This window comes from Rousettus aegyptiacus, unplaced genomic scaffold, assembly GCF_014176215.1.
Source record: "Rousettus aegyptiacus isolate mRouAeg1 unplaced genomic scaffold, mRouAeg1.p scaffold_m13_p_3, whole genome shotgun sequence".
Classification (NCBI taxonomy): Eukaryota; Metazoa; Chordata; class Mammalia; order Chiroptera; family Pteropodidae; genus Rousettus; species Rousettus aegyptiacus.
Window position 1 is genome coordinate 126848631 of NW_023416306.1, and position 18066 is coordinate 126866696.

The window sequence follows — 18066 nt, forward strand, 5'->3', positions numbered from 1 at the left end:
GGGCTCACATGCATGTGCAGACAGTCCCTGTAATCCTCCACCCAGAGAGAGCCTCTGTGAACATTTGGGTATAGGTACTTGTACATATGTTTTCTATGCAGAGCTATATACATTTATATTTTCGATAGTGCTATCATTCTATGCATTAACTCATAATCTACACTATATATTGTGAACATTTTCCCATATTAAAAATATTTTGCACTTTAGATAGCTGCAGAATATTCTGCTTTATGGTTGTGCCATAATTTAAAATCAACTTACTATCTAACAATTTGGTTTTTAATTATAATGTAACTGTAAGCAATGTGATCAACATCTTAAAAAATAATCACATCTGTTCAAAAATGACTTATTTCCAGAAGATCCTTTCTAGAAGTAAAATTGCTAGGTGAAAGTAGGTGTTTGAGAATCTTGATATATATATATATATATATATATCAATCACACTCATCACAAAGATTGTGTCCTTTTACATTCTCACCAGCAATAAATATATCAAACTCTCAGAATTGAAAATTACTGTTTAAAATATTTTCAAATTGAATAGTTACATAAAAAGGATTACCTTAAAATTTGTGTTTCTTAATGAAGGTTGAGTGTTTTCATATTTAATGACTGTTCATATACATTCTTTTGAGCATTGCTTATATCTTTCCTATATTCTCTTGGAGAGTTTGCCATTTTTATTGGCTTATGAATTAAGATGCCCGTCTTTGATTATTTGTTATTGTTTTAGTGTGTTATTTGCCTTTTAATATAGTTCATGGTGTTAGCATGTGGAACTTTTCTTTAGAAGTATACCTTTGCAGGTGTGCTTGAGCATGCCTTCTCCACACCAAAGATGGATATATATTTATCCTGTTTTCTTCTAGTGCTTTAAAAATTGTTCCACTTTTATACTTACCTTCAATTCAAAAGAAAGTTTTTAATACATTTCAAATTTAGGGGATACTGTATGAAGTGAGATTTAATTTTGATTTTTGCCTGTAGTTGACCAAGTGGTTTGGTATTATAAACCACCATTTCCCCACTGATTTGTACTGCTGTCATTATAGAATATTCCTATGTGCCTTTTGTGTCTTGGACCTATTTTCTAGGCCTTCTGTCTCCCCCACCCACCGCCCCCCACCACACATACATACACTTTTTAATAATTATGGCTTTAATCGGAGTTAATATTTGGTAGTATGAGTCCACCCTTATTCTTCTAAATTTTGTGAAATATAACCTACAGAAAATTACATAAAACAGATGGACAGTTTAATGGATAAAAGAAATAACTATGTAATCACAAATCAGATGCAGAAAAGCTACTGCTAATCCTCCAGAATCTCCCTGTGTGTCCCCTCTTGTTTCCCCGTCTGTGTCCTCTAGAGGTAACTACTATCCTGACTTGATGGTAATATTTCCCTCCTCTTAAAAAATGCTTTTAAAGGTATGCAACAATATGGTTGGTTTCTTTTGCTCGCTTGTGAGTTACAAAAAATGCAATCAGTATATGTCGTATCTGGTGTCTTTCACGTAAATTATTGCTTATAAAATTTATCTTGTGTGGGTGTGGTTTATTTTTATTGCTGTGTAATGTGCCAGTTCATTAATACCACTTTATTCTACTGTGATGGGCAATTCTATATTTTCAGTTTTTGCCTTTTATAAATAATGCTGCAATGAGCATCTTTGTGCACATAAATTTTTGTAGAATGTTTACTTAGGAGTTTTAACTGTTGGAATATAAGGTGTGCTCATCTTTAATAATATTCACACCACCCCCATCCATCATGTATGAGAGTTTTGGTTTATCGACACTTGATGTTGCCAGATTTTAATTTTAGCCAATATGGTTGTATAATAAACATTAATTATGCTTTTAGTTTGCATTTCCCTAATTTGGAATGGCATTGAGCATCTTTATATGTTTATCGGTCACTGGATTTTTTCATTCGAAAAGGACCCATTCAAGTCCTTTGTTCATCTTTCTGTTGTGTGTTAGCTATCTTTCTCATTGATTTGTATCTTTGATACTAATCATAAATTGGTTATGTTTGTTTTAATACCCTTATTCTCTCCGGATTACTTTTTCATTCTCTTCATGGTGTTTTCGATTAATAGAAATGCTTAATTTTAATGACAAATCTCAATCTTTTATGTTCATTGTCTTTTGTGTCTCGTTTTAAGGAATCCTTCCCTATCTGGAAGTCAAGAAAACATTCTTTTTTTTTTTTATTGAAAATATTCTTTATAAATTTCTTTTAAGACTAAAATTGTTTTATAATTTTGCCTTTCCCATTATGTCTTTGATTCCACTTGGAAATTATTTGTGACCGTGTGAAGATGGATCCTTCAGTATAGCCGCTTGTCCTGGCACTGTGCCACATATTGAGCATTTGTATGTCTGCGTTACTTTCCGGGTCCTCTATTTGTGTTACTATCATACCACGTTATGGCAGCTTTAAGAAAAGGCTGGAGTAAAGTGTGCCATCCTATTCTTTAAGAATGGCTTAGCTTTCTGGCCCTTTGCATTTTCATATAAATTTTAGAATCAGCTTGCCATGTTCTCCACCTCCCCTCCCCAAAATTACCCTTGGTAATGTAAGTCTCCATTAATTTTTTAAAAAATGTCTGATATTCTGTCATTAATCAATGAACTCTTTATTCCTAACATTATGTTTTGAAACCTAGATTTGAAACCTTGCCATTTATAAACTAAAGTATACTTACTCTTTCAACTAGGATGACTATTTTTAGTCTGTGCACATTAAATAGAAAATTCAGAACACTTTTACTGTAAATACCTGAATTTATTGTGTAATTTTGATTGGGGAAAATTAGCAAGTTAGGAAGAATTTTTTTTAATGTCAAATTTAGATGTGAACAGGAGAATGGAGTGAGTCTACAGTCAAGAACTCTTCAATTTTCAAGTGATTAAGAGAAGTTAAGTGCTAAAGTTTGGGGCTTAACATGAACTGTGGAATACATTGTGAGGATTAATCTCATTACATAATAGTCAATCTATAGGATAATAAGTTTTCATAGAACCTGTCTCTAATCCACATCAGGCTCTCTAGGGATCCAAGAGCTGTGAGTCAAGTTGGAAGGTAAATCGTTTGTGGGATTATCTCGATTTCCTTTAACTGGGGTGTTGAGGTGATTCGTTCAAGGTCACTGAGAGGCAGCCAAGAAAAGAACCCAGCACTCAAGATTTCTGGGCACTGGATTGCGTGGCTTTGCACGTGAATACTACAAAACAAGGTAGTACTCGGGCTTTATAAAGTGCGAATGCTAGGCAAGAGCTCAGATGATTCTGAGGGTGTTTGTCAAGTCTCTATGACTTATACAAAAAAGAGCTTTTTTCTTCTTGTGTTTGGAATGTTTTGTTTTTAATTAACTTAGAATTGACCGTTTTGGCCACTGCTGGTATCTTCACTCTTCCCTCCTCACTTGGTAGTTGGCTGCATAGAACTTTTTGGGAAAGAGATGCAAGGAAAAGTGGCATCAGATATCATAAGCTTTATTCAGAGGACCAGGCAAAATCTGGCAGTTTGTTTTTTGCAGGCTTCACGACAGTTTGTAACATTAAAAGAAAGTAAAGTTGTTATGGAAAAAAAAAAAGATTCTGTTTTTGTACGTCTAAAGTTGAGAGTACCTGTGCTTAAATAAAGGATTATATATCCAGCTTTTATGGATAGCGTATAGAATCATCTAAAAAATATGGCAAATTGCATTATTGGCTACCTCCTTGGCAGGGAGGAGAAACTTAAAGCTATTATTTTAATTTCTGGCTAAAGTGAGGAAGCTTTGATACTGGACTGATGAAATAAACCTAGTGTTGGATATTACTGAACTAGAGCCAGACCACAAATCAGAAGTAATTCTAAAAGCATAGCATAAAAGCCTGAACAATTAAATATGATCTATTACTTCCCAGATGATTTTAGAAAACTTGAGGAGGAGGAGGTTGAAAAAGAGGGTAAACCACTGGAATAGCATTAGATTATTAGATTTAGGATTTAAATGCCACTATTTCCTTTGAGTCCAGTGGAAAGTTTTGTACTCTCATGACTATTAAGTCTGTAAGATGAGGTCAGTGACCCCTTATCTAATGTATGGGGTATGTTTTGAGAGAACAAAATTTCAAAGTGTGGCCTTTATAGAACACTTTGAGATCTGAAAAGAGAGTCTATATGAAAACCTTATTGTAACGATGGTAACAATTATGAACGAAAGTAGTTTAGGAGGCACCTTTTGGCATACGAAGTAAAATGATCTAAAATCACCACCATATGAAACTTCTAATTTAGTGTTAAAATTAACTGAGAACAATAGAGACTCCCTTAAAAAGCTGTTTTGACAAGGGGAAATTAGGATATTAAGCTAAGGACAGACCTGGCTTTGTATGGAAAAATTTCACATTATTAAGGCAAAAGAATGAGAGTTGTAAATCAAGTCTTTACTCAGGGCATACAGAAATGCTCCTTAAAAGATGGAGACTCAGCTTGGTGCTTATAAATTTTGTCTGAAAATATTACTAGTAAATACATCAGTTCTCTTAATCAGTACCACATATATTTGTATTGATTTAGATAGCATTTCTAGTGATTGCTATAAAATGAAAGCATATCTTCTATAGATTATTCAGATTTTTAATAAAAAATAATTCTTCTCCCCTTCAGCTACACTTAGTAGGGTCAAAATGAAGTACATTAGGAAATAGTTACTGGTAATAGAAGGCAAATCTTATCTCAAATTAGCATCTTTAGTTTTTAAGAAAGAAGGAAGGAAGCTTAGCTATTTGTTTTGTCTTTTCCCTCTCTTTAATTCCAACTTCCTCCCACCATTTCCACCCTTGACCTATGGATGTTGCTGTTTCCTCTCAAGAACTGGATCTCTGAAGGCGGGCCGTCTCCTCCCACACGCTTGCTGCCTGCACCCAGGGCCTGGGGCTTGGCGCACCTGGGGTATAGTCCGACCTACTGTGTGTAAAGCAGACATGCACTACACTATGGAACCATGCCCATTAGCTATTTGTTTTTCATCCTATAAATGGGGAAACTGAGGCACAGAGAAGCATGGACACTTGCCTATGGTTATCCAGCTGGTTCTGACAGAGCTAACTCTTTCCACCCTAGCCCAGTGCTCTTTGCTTGTTAATGTAGAGTCTTACTTAAAATTAATTCCTTAACACATTTTTTTTACAAAATTATAGAAAAAGCACAGTACCAGAAATCTATTTTCTAATTTTAAAACTACAGAAATGTTTAATTTCCTTAGGTAGTCTTAACTATTGCAAATAGGTTCAGTTACTACACCTTTCTTGAAATAAAAATGGATATTGTACCACTTGTTATCTATAAACCTGACCCCATTTTTCCTTTCACTGCCTGACTTGGTTACTTTCACAGTATTTCTTCCTCTAGCCTTCAACAGCTGGACTTCCACCGGCTTCCTAAAGCTTCTCAGCAATCCTTTTGTGACATCTCAGTCTGCTACAACTCCTGAAGGTAACAAGGGCCTGGCAGTTTGAACATTGTTGCTGGCTAATTAGCATCATTAATAAAAATTCCAGAGAAAGTCTAATGGCTTCTGTGAAGCACATGGATTTGGGAGGAGTAAACCTTTGAAAATTCTTTTTTGTTGTCGTTGAGGTATAACTGACATATAACATTATATTAGTTTCAGGTGTACAACATAATGTATTGATATTTTATATACCGTGAAATGGTCACAATGATAAGTCTAGTTAACATTTGTCATCATACATAGTTAGAACATGTTTTTCTTGTGATGAGAATTTTTAAGATTTACTCTCAGCAACTTTCAAATAAGCAATACAGTATTTTTACTATAGTCACCATGCTGTACATTGCATCTCTATGACATTTTATGACTGTAATTCTATACCTTTGGATCTCTTTCACCCACTGGCCTCCCTTCAATTTCATTTGAATTAAGATGTTACTTAAGTGTCCACGACGACAGCTAGGGTCAAGCTAAATTTTGCCTCCTTCGTTTGTTGTTACCTCTTTCTCTTTCTGGAAACAAAAATGGCTTGGATGAAAGCTCCGTCCTTCCCAGAGCTTCCTGGGTTTTCCAGCTCTGCCACTCTCATGGGATCTGATCCGTCTCTGCAATCAGTACCTTCTAGGAAGGGGTGCAATATGGAATGGAGGAGTGCATCTTCCTTGCCTGACTCTGGTAAAGTCTCTGATTTTAATAGTCTGGTTACTAATTTATCATTTCTTAGATTGCCTCTTGTGTCTGTTTTTTGAAACACTTAAAAATAATGGTTTAATTTACTCTCCAGGATTGTGATCAGCACTGCCCTTCAGTTTCCGTCTCTGAATCTTATCCAGAAATGAAGTCTGCAGAGCTGTGGGTTATGTGCAGTCCTCAGTACAAGCTCTAACTCTGCTTTGCCTCTGCCCTCCCTAAAGAGGACACATTGAGGGCTTTAGTAGTTGGGGGTCCCTCAGGTAATGGGTGGACAAAAGGATAACATTTGGGAACTTTATTATAGTAGTAACATAGTACTTAGCATGCCTCACAACTGGTAGAAACTCAGGGTGTCTTTATACATTTTTTGAGCAGCACTGCTCTAGGCAACACCTTCAATGTTCTTATCATTTCTACAGCATAAAAATGTAATTCAAAATGGAAAATTTCAGATTTGCAAATTTTGCTGGACAAAAGTAGGGATTGGATGCTGATGGATGGGGGAGCAATAAGGTCCTCCTGGCTCAGTGTCTTTTCCTTCCTCCAGTCTATGGCTGCCATAATTTCCTCTAAAAAAAAAAAATTGTCTTTCAGAGGTTTTTTGTTGTTGTCGTTGTTAAAATACACATGATCCCACAAGTAGCAAAACATTGATAAACTCTCATTTATTAATCTCTCGGTGCATATCAAGTTATTGTATGACTTTTTCCTGAAAGAAAGTAAGGTTTAAGGGAGTGGGAGGTGGAAAGGGGAGGAATGAGAGGAAATGGAAAATGGAGGAGGAAAAGGACAAGACTAGGAAGTAGGTCTGGGTGGGCCCCAAATAGCCAAGGGGTATCAGGGAGCATAATGTGTAAGAATTGTCTATCTCACTGTTTTTAATGTCTCTCCCATTTTCTCTTGAATCCACTCCAATCTCAACTGTTTCCTCTCAAAATTCTACAAAAAAAAAAGCTTTCGTCAGGTCACGAGTGATGTTCATGTTGCTAAATTCGGTACTTTTCAGTCCTACCTTTTCCTGACCTCTTGGAGCATTGGCATGGTTGATCACTTCCTCATCCTTGAAACACATTTTTTTTATTTTTTTTGGTTTCTAGAATACCACTCTCTCTGGAGGCACTCAGTGACCGCTTCCTCTTTGTCTCCTTTTAGTCTTCCTTCTTATCTTCCCAATCACTAAATGCCCAGGGTTCTCCCTTTGAACCTCTTCTCCATCTGTGCTCACTCATTTGGTGACTTCATCCAGCTGTGGTTTTAAATGCTGTTAATAGGTCATGACTCCTAAACTTCTATCTCCAGCTCTGAACTCCAGATTCACGTGTAACTGCAATGACTCTGAGGAGAGTCCTGGGCTCTCGGGCTAGGAATCAGGACATATTTGTGGAGGTGGTAGCACCAGAGTTCTTGCCTTTCTTGTAGCAAATTGATTATTCTTGGCCCAGTCACTTAACTTCTCAGGATTTGAGTGTTTCAGCTTCTAAAATGACAGAATTGGACCCAATTAGCATCTCCCAAAAATGTGTGTCTTGAAATAGAAGCCCTGAGGAAGATGGGATTCGGTGGTCAGAGGAGCCAGTAGGCATGCTCTGTTCCCTGAATTGTTGTGGGGGCCTCCGAGCTGATCTCCTGGCTTCTGCCTTTGCCTACACTACGGTGGTGTCTCCATACAGCAGCCAGCATGATTTTTTTTAAAGACATTGTCAGATCAGGTCATCTCTCTGCTCAAAGCTCCCCGGTGGCTCCCATCTCACTCAGAATAAGAGCTAAACTCCTTATGATGGCCACCAACACCCACTTGACCCCGCCCTCAGTATCTCGACAGTAGCACGCCACTCCAGACACACGGGCCTCCTTGCTGGTGCTGTAACATGTCAAGAGTGCTTCCACGCAGGGCCTGTGCACAGCTGTTCTGTGCCGTGAATGTTCTTTCCCCACACATCAGTGGGGCCGTCTCCTCATTTCCTATGAGTATCTCTCCAAGTGCCACCTTATCGGGAATTCCAATGAGTATAAAATAAGCCCCCCTAGCTGCTTTATTTTTCTCCATAGAGAAAAATATATATTTTTCTCTTGATTCATTGTCTAACTTCTCTCACTAGAATATGAGGGCATAGATTTTTATTTGTTTTATTTATCGCTATATTCCCAGTGGCTTAGAACAATGCCAGACGTAGTGGGCGCTCAAGAATATTTCAATAATTGAATAAATGAATGAATGAATGAATGAATGGAGTAAGAAGGGAAAATGAGCAGATGAGAAGAGAAAGGAAAGGCTTGGGAACTACCTCTACATGTGCGAGTGCCTCTTCTATGTGTAATTGTATTGCCTAATATAGAGCAATGTGTTATTTAGGACATAATTTCACATATGTGGTCTCCCTTCTCAGATGTACCCTGTGAGGTAGGTATTGTTATCTCAGCATTTTTCAGAGAAGGAAACTGAGGGTGAGCGAGGTAATGACTCTCTCAAGGTGGCACACTGTTAAGACCTGCATCCGTTTTACCCTAAGTCAAATGCCCTTTTTGATGAACTGTTCTGCCTTTTCTATTTCGCCCTGTTTGCTTGAATTCCAGGTGGTCATTGGCCTTCACCAGGGAGCTGGTGAGGATGGAGTGGGGGAAGAACACTAGATGTGTCACCAAAGGCTTACACTGGGCCCACAAGTGAGCCCTCCCCTTTGGTTCTGACAGCCGGCAGTGCTATGACAGGCTGTGCCTTTCACAGATAGTTTTCATGCTGTTAAGAGACCACAAAGGGAAAGAGAAGGCAAAGCATGGAAGCAGCACAGGTTATAGCCCTTCTGAGTTGGCTCCCTCCCAGATCTTTGATTCTGGGTCTGTAGCCACTGTGTGGCCCCACAGGCCTGCCCAGCACTTAGACATTGGCTTGAGCCAGCAGCTCAGATGCACCACTTGCTCCAGGATCACGTTGGGCAAGTGACCCGACTGCTCTAAGCCTGAAAAGTGCGAATAAAAATAGTGTCACCATCTCAGGCTTGTTGTGAAGATGAGATTGTCCTAGGTTTACAACTGTTAGCTGTGATTCTTCCTGCTTCCTGCCTGGCTTCCTGAGAAGGGTTCCATCCCATGCCTGCCCACCCGCCGACCCTCTGCATCACTGCCTTATAGATGAGAACGGAAGACTCAGGTTGCCCACTCAGAGCCCTTCCTTGGGGTTTGGCTTTGCCCTTCGGTTCTCAAGAGGGATCTTAATTTCACATGTCCCAGAGGCAGCAGCATTCAGAGTAAAAACCAGACATTCTTTTAGTAATGGGGGCTATTTAGTCATATTGTGATTCCTAAGTTTGGGAGCCAGGGTGGGAGGGATTGGATTACAGGAAGAGAACAGGTTTGAAGCTTGACAACATACACATTCAGTTTTGGACTTGGACCTTTGGGGGTTGTGCAGGAGATCTGTAGATATCTGGAGCGGGCAGTTTTTGGAAAGGCAAGCCTGACCCTTGGGAGAGAGGAGAGACTAGCAACCAAGGAGAGGCCACTCTCCATTGAGAAAGTGGTTTAAGCCCATAGATTAGATGCCCAGGGAAAGCACAGAGCACGAAGAGGAAGGACCAGTTACAGAATAGTGGGGGACACAAGAAGGGGTGGACAGGGGCAGGCCTGATGTGCAACAGACTCAAACCAGACTTACATCCTGGCCTTAAGGCCACTACAGAGCTGTCACACACATAAATACTTTTTATCCAAAGTAGGCAGGGCCAAGCTACTAAGAGAGACTAAGGACCTCATTTCCAGGCATGTGGACCAGGAAGACATCATGAAAGAGGCATTTCAACTAGGCTTTGAACCATGAGTGGCTGGCGGCCTGGCAGGCTCAGGAGATGGTTAGACATAGTGTCGGCAAAGGCAAAGAGGTAGGAAAATTCAGGACATTTTGGGAAGGGCGGTTAATAGCTGGCCAGAGGTACCCAGAGAATAATGCAAAATCAGATTTGAGTTTAAAAGCACTTAAAAAAAATATGAGTCACAGGTTGAAGTTTAGGGAGATTGAAATATATGCTAGTGTTTCAGACACCGAGATGAAGATTGGTATGGAGGATATATATTAGGGAGACTTCCTGAAATAAACACTTGTGGGAGGGAAGAAGAAGAAATAGGATCAGGCATGGAAGAAGTCGGGAGGTCTGGGGTCTCACCAAAGGCCTCACGTGACCTCCCAGGACGCTCAGCAGCTTCGATCTGACAGAGCGGTGTCCCTGTGGGAGGTCTACGTGTTTGGTTAGTGGCCACCAAAAGATATATCTGAGTCCTAACCGACAGTAACTGTGACCTCGTTTACAAAGGTAATTAAGTTAAGGATCTCGAGGTGAGATCATCCTAAATCCAGTGGCCAGTGTCCTCTCAGGAGAAAGGAAAGGGAGATTCAACATCCGGACATACAGGACAGAGGTGGAGATGGAGTGAGGCATCATAAGCCAAGGAATGCCAGAGATGGCCTGCGGCCACCAGACACTGAGAGAGAGGTGTGGAATGGACTCTCCCTCAGAGCCACCAGGAGCATCTAAACTCCTGATTTCAGGCTTCCAGCCTCCAGAACTGTGAGAGAGTAAATTTCTGTTGTTTTAAGCTTTTTGTTGATTTGTGATAATTTGTTACAGCAATCCTAGAAACAGACACAGGAGGCCAGGCCTTTTTCCATGTGCGGTCAGTCAGTCATTGGATGTGGACTGTCCCTGGAAGGAAGTGTGACCTTGGGCATGCCAGCTCCCTTCAGCAGAGGCAATCCCCAAAGAGGCCTGACAGCTGAGGGCCCTCATCAGTCAGCTTTCCCAGCAATCTGGGGAATGTGTTCTTCTTTCCTGAAGGAGATGTGGACAACTTACTATAGCAACCACTTCTCTGTTATCATGGGAATAACAGTAAGATACATCTCATAAGATTGCTAGGAGACAAAATTAGATAATACTAGTAACAAACATTTACTGAGTACTTACTGTACATATGCCAGCCAGTCCTGTACATGAATTCATACTTGTTTGCTGCCCAGCATATTGTAAGCACTCAGGAAACAGAAGCTATTATCATAGGCGGAGTGTCCAAGGTCACATAGTTGCCAGAGCCAGAATCAGAACCTGGATTTCTTGACTCTCAGGAGAAAGGCCTTTCATCTGTAATAGGCACCCTCTCTGCATGTGCCTAATTGGGCCTTTTTTCATGCCACTGATAGTATTTTTTTTCATGAAACCAAATTCGTGCTTCACAAAAAATAAATGTTATTTTGCCTTGTCATCTGAAGGGAAGAGCTTTGAGTTGTCTGAGATTCAGTCACACTCTCTCGGCCTGACTCTGTGTGACCAAAGACATTAATTTGCAAGACAGGCTGGGGCAGGAGGAGCAGCGAGGGCTGGGCACAGGTCCCTGCTGCCTACAGCTAATTGGCTCCGCAGGCCCCACATCCCAGCATCTGCTGACATGGCATTCCTGAGACGTGGGGAGAGGCCAGACACTATCGTTTTAAAGAGGACAAAGTGAAGGACAGAGAGATTAGCTGATTTGCCCTCTTAATTATGTGGTGAGCTAGAGATGGAGCCAAGAATTGAATCCAGATTTCTCAAATCCCAGATGGGATTTTTCATCAGGAAGCCTTGCCACATTCCTTCTCTTGGAACTGCCCCCTCTCTGGAGCCTAGAAACACATACCTGGGTTGAGTTCAGGGGTGTGTGTCTCTGTGTTACTGCTCCCTTCACATTACACTGATTCTTAAAAAGAAAGAAAGAAAGAAAAGCTCTTATTTTTAAAATGGGTCGCTTAATTGAGAATAGCATGGATGATACACAGATTGCTTAAATGTTCTTAACCACATCTATTTTTCAAGAATTTTGGCTTGGCACGTTCAATTCCCTAACAGAAGGACTCTTCAGATTTGACCCATGCATGTTGTTCCAGAAGAATTTTCATACAGAAGCATTGTGCACATTATTAATATTCAAAGGAGTTTTCTCCTTTATTCAAAAATCTGAGATAAAATTCACACCGACACAATCCAGGGCTAGGACAGGACAGTGGCCATCCAGAAATTTCCTTATGCATCCTTTTCCAGCTGGTGGGCACTTTAAGAGCAACAGGGCTGGCTTTCACCACTAGAGGGCTCAACCTGAATCACTCACTTAAAAAGGTTGGTCAAGTACAGCTGGTACCCATTTCCAGATTTCAGGCAGAGTTAACTTCCCGGTAAGGTAACTTGCCGCAGATTACTGTTACTGTTGACTTTAGATACATCGGACACATATCCCTGTTATGTGCCCCCTCCCCCGACTAAATTCCATATTTTCAAAGTATGGGCAATGCAAGAAACGAAACCAGTTTGCTAACTTCCATCTGCTTGATTTTGGCGACTCTTTCGGTGAAACGGCCAGGGTGGATGCCATCCTGTGAGGCCACTGGCGATCGTCCTGCCTGGCCCTCTCTGTCAGCCCCTCTCTCGTCCTGCACCTTCTTTGAGAACAGACACCGTTTTCTCTTTGTGTCTTCTGGTGCTGGTGGGCAGAGGGACGTTTCGTCATTCTTTCTTTCAAAGAGCTACGAAGTTCTTTAAGACAACAAACTGAGAGACTAAATTGCTAATTCTTTGACTTCTTGCAATGAAGTCTAGTAGGGATACTAATAATGACAGATGTGGGGATACGACGGAAGGGTGCTGTGGAAGCGTGAATCCTAATCAGCCCTCCTAAAAAAAAAAAAGGTAACTGCTCCCTTCACTCTCTTCCACTCAAAAGAAACCACATCTTACTAAAATTATTACAGCGCAGCACCGTTTAATATTGTATTATCTCAACTCTTGGATTTAAAAAGGTGTTCCTTTTGGGCTCTACTTGAAGCAAAAATAAATAAATTAGCAAGAGGGCAATAAAAGTGCTCTGAGGAAGAGTCCCAGGTTCCTATATCAAGACATATTTGGTGGCAGAGATGCGGAAGGTGTGGAGAGTGGGAGGGTGGAGAGTTCCTGCTTAGCGATTAACAAATTGAGTGCTCGGCCAGGTCATTAACTTCTGGGGATTGGAATTGTTCAGTTTCTAAAATGAAGGCATCGGACCTGGTCGGCATCTCCCAAAACATGTCTCTTAAAATAGAAATCCTGAGAAAAATGGAATTTGGTGGTCAGATGAGCTTGGGAAATGCAGCATAATCTCTGCCCTCTTCACTCACTACCCCATGGGAATTCAAAATCACCTTAGCATATTAAAGGTTTTGATAGGCCCTAGAGTAAAAACCCTGTTTAACTTTATTTAACTCAGCGTTTCCCAGATGTATTTGCCTGGAGATCCAATTTTATGTACTACCTATTAATATAGAAATGTTAGACTAGATGTTCATTGAAAAGCCAATAAACATTTATTGAGCGCCTACTTTGTGCTAGGAAGTTACCTCTCGGGCCGTATTACGTGAGTTTATGAAACTTATGATTTAATCAAATAAACAGTGTACATGGAGATTTTTCTGCAGATAACACCTTCTAATTAATCTGTCCACAGATCCCAGGGGTGACTTCCTTCCAGAGGGCACTGTTTAGTATCATTAGTGGTTTTTCACATCAGTGCCGGTTTTTTCTTCACATCGAGTTCAAATCAGATTTAGTTATTTTAAAATTAATATAGTGAACAGCAGAGGGCAGGTAGTGTTAACCTGGCTGGCCTTAACTGCCCATCAGATCCTAGTCCCGAGGACTGACCAGCCTTCAGATGCACAACACTTTTTTTCTTTTTTTTGGCATGTTCACGCAAACTTCATTTACTCTTACCTCGTTTCTTTGGAGTCCAGTTTCTTTAACTAGTTGTGTAAAATTTGGTTAGTTTTGGACAGGAGGAATTTTTAATACATGTCTCTTGTGTACATCTGATTATCAACAAAATCCTCATCTGCTCAGCTCAAAAATATACTCATTTTGTCTTTTGCCACTTTCACACACAGGAAAAGGGCATTATGTGTCTTTAAAATGTTCTTCCAGTTGTCTTATTTTACAGAAACTTTAGGAAGTGAGTTTTGACAGAGAACCTGGTTTCCTTTAATTTAAGTCATCTTACTTGAGGGTTTTTTTTTTGTTTTTTTTGTTTTTTTTTAAGGAAAGATCTGTGAGAATGAGGGAGAGGAAGGAGTACACATGGCGTATAGTGAGAAATCACACTGCTTGTTCTAACTTTGCCTTATCTAACATAAGGGGGGAAAATTGGCAGGAAGTTAGAATCTGCAAGTTAGGCATTCTAAAATCTGGATTCTGTATTCTTTTTTATTCTCTGAAATTGACTCTTATGCTGCTGATTGTAATGCCTAAGTGATAGCTGCTGATAAATATTATCTTTGTGGAGACGTAGGGCATCATCGTATGTCAAGTCTGCAGACTAATTTTTAATGCAAGCCCAGCAGATTTTTGTGGATATGGGCCAGGAATTTTAATGAAAGAAAACATCAAAGATGCAGAAGAAATGAGAATATTAGTCAAGGAAGATACACAGCGATGCTCTCTGATAACCCCTGTTATTGACATTAGAACTCTGTGGGAGCAACTTAAATAAACATCTGGACACCGAGTTTAGACATTTTCAGTGACAAACCCCAGACAGATCTTTTCGACTTGCAATAATAAATATTTCAGAGGCTATATGAATCAACTGAAAATCCTGTTTTCAATTATTCTCGTTTTATAAATAGAGCATAGTTAATTATTCAAGTATAGAATTTCTTTTGAAGATTAGGTGAATTTTATATTTCCTTTGTCCATGTTATACTTCAGTTTTATTATTCATATCAAATTTATGTCTGTGTTCAAAAATAATATAGTTGGCTTGCCAGATACTATTAAATCAGAATCCAGCTGAGCTTGATTTTTTTATTATTTTATTTTCAGCAAAGACTCTTTTACAGCCCTTAGCACTGTTGTTCCATGAACTTGTTCAGCATGGCCAGCCCCAGTGAAGGACACTAGCGGTAATAAAAGGGAAAGACGGACTCCCTAGCTCTTCTTGCCTAGTATTTTTGATTGTTTGGAGTTGTTTGGCCATTAGTTAGTCAGGAAGGAACCAGAAGGACAGCGTGCTGGTAATACATCAAGAGAACGGAACTTAATGAAAAACTTGACCGAAGTAAAAATAGCTATGGAGTCTATCACCAAAGCTACTCCAATGGCCCTGCTGATTGCTTTTGTATGTCTTATAGTATGAATACACACTTTCCCCTTAAAGTTGAAAATAAAAAATGGAAATGTGATGAATTGCATATATTGCCTCCAGAGAGCCTAAACTCTCACACATCGAGCGTTAGCCCCTGTGACAGACGCCCCAATGTTTATGACCCACTCAGGGGGCCATCTTGGTTGCAGACTGGCTTAACAACTAGTGGAAGCTGCTTATGTGGTGCTGCCCAGAGTGTACTTTCTGAAATAGTTATGTACAGATTTGTTCCTCCCCGCTCTGCAAACTCATGGACTGGGATGAGCTCATCACTGGTTTGCCCTTTTCAAATGCTTTAATTAAGAGGTGCTAGTTCTGCTTCTGATAATTGTGGAAGGAGAAAGCTTTGGGCAAACCACAATGCTTCTTTTGTCCAGTTTCAGATCCAGGACCTGATACTAGTAGGCAACATTCATTAAGCTTTTATTCAATACAAAGCACTGTATTAGGAGCTACATTTAAAGAAATACATGTATGTAATATAAAAGTAAAATAGAACTAGAAGGTTTATAATGAAAAACAGCCATCTATCCTCTTCCCAACCCCATCCTATCCTTAAAACAAGTATTTATCTCCAAATTTCTTAATAACATGCTTATGGTGCTATTGTTTAATTTTCAAGAGACATTATCTACTGATTGAAGAGCCTAGTTTAGCTCCTATCCCCCATCCTATCCCTCACATTTCTGCCTCTCTCAAAACTTTCAATTTTTGATTAAATATTCAGTGTCTACATTATAATGACTATAAGCAATATTCTCTATTGATAATATTTTCAAAGTATGAAATTACATGTCCTTTTTTATGACTTCAGTTTGCTTTAGGATTCATAATCACTTTGTTTATTTGTTTGCCTGATTTTCTATGTGCCTGGGAAAGGAAGCCTCAAATTTTCTGACAGAACCCTGAAGCTCCTCTCCATATTGTCAAACAAATCAAATAAACATCAGTTTCCTTATACTTGGAGCCTTCCCTGCTGGAGCGCCTGTCTTGCTCCACTAGTCTCCTGGTCTGCCACCTGCTGTCATCCTGAGACTTCCCTCCATCTCATCCTGGGATTCCCTTCGCCTCACTCTTGTATACGAAATGTTTTCTGGATCCCATGTCTTCGTCGTGTTTTTCTCTCCAATTTTGATGGCACACATCTTTCATCAAATATGTAAGCAGCAAAAAGGCAGCAAAGGACATGCATTTTAGATTCTTTGTATGTCTGATGGTTTTATTTTTACCTCTACTCTTGATTCATAGTTCATCTGGGTATAGAATTCTAATTAGGAAATCATTTTTTTTCCCTAGGATTTGAAGGCATTAGTGACTCTACTGTCTTTTAGCTGCTGAAAAATTTGATGGCATTCTGATCCAAAATCCTTTGCGTGTGATCTTTCTCTGTCTCCCCTCTTCTCCCTGTCTCTGTCTCTCTCCTTCTGTCAACATTTAGAGTCCTTTTTTCCCTCCAGGATATTGAAGTTCCATGATGATGTACTTTAGTGTTTGCCTTTTTATTTGCTTGGAGGTATAAAGTGGGTTGCTACTGGTTGGATTTGTTCAATCTAGAAAAATGTTTCTTGATCCCTGGAAAATTTTTTTATATTAGTTATTTGATAATTTACTCCTTTATATTCTTAATTTTCTCATGCTGGATCTTTCATTAGTCAGATATTGGATCTCTTGGATGATTATTGCTATATTCTTATTCATATTCATTAGAGTTTTTTTTTATTTTATTCTACTACTTGAATTATCTGTTTTTTTTTTTTTAAGTGCCTTCTCTTCCCTCCCTCACCCCCATTTGCTTTTGGATTATGTTAGAGGCTTTTTTCTTATCTCTTCTATCCTTGCTATCTAGTGAGTTACTAAAAAACTGTGGTGAGGGTATGTGGGCCTAGAGCGATGGGAGCGCCCAACCTTTCTTTAGGAGATCCCTGAATGTCAGCATCTATCCATCTTTCTCTTGTGCTGGCCAGGTTCTTCAGAAAGTCTCCTGTCTTTGGGCTGTGCCCTAGTGGTAGACATTCAGGGAAGAGTACTGAGACTCTAGCCATTCAGCCTACAGTCTTTCATCCTGCCCCCACCACTCCCACCATTTTTAATGAATTGCTTCACCCCCACCTTCACTGTGCATCCTTGAATGTCCTGAGTCTACGCCTATCTCTCTCTTTAGAGGGGCCACCACCAGATTCAGGGGTTGGAAGAGGAGTCTGAGGTCTTTCTACTCCCTTGCACACTATTAGTGAATCCTCCAGTTTTTAGTTTACATTCTAGGCTGATTTGCAGAGAATCTTAAAAGTAAAATAGAACTTAAAAGTTCATTTCTGAACTTTCCTGGGGTTCAGTGGTATAGATTGTCTTGTTCTTTATTGGTTTCTCTCTGCCTGCAGACAGTTACATATCAAATTTCTCTAGTAGGTGGGTGGGTACATGGGTTGGTATAATTTTTATTCTCCTGTCATTTCAGTAAGGCTTCAGAATAGAATGGATTTAAATCCATGTACTCAATCTGAAATATTTAACAGAAAATCTTAAGCAATCTATTCAACAACCTTATAATGTAGGAACAATTATTATCCCTGTTTTACACATGGTGAAACAGGCACAGTTTAGGTCACACAGCCAGGAAATGATAGAGTTGGATCTTAAACCCAGCTCTGTCTGACCGTCTGCCTCCGA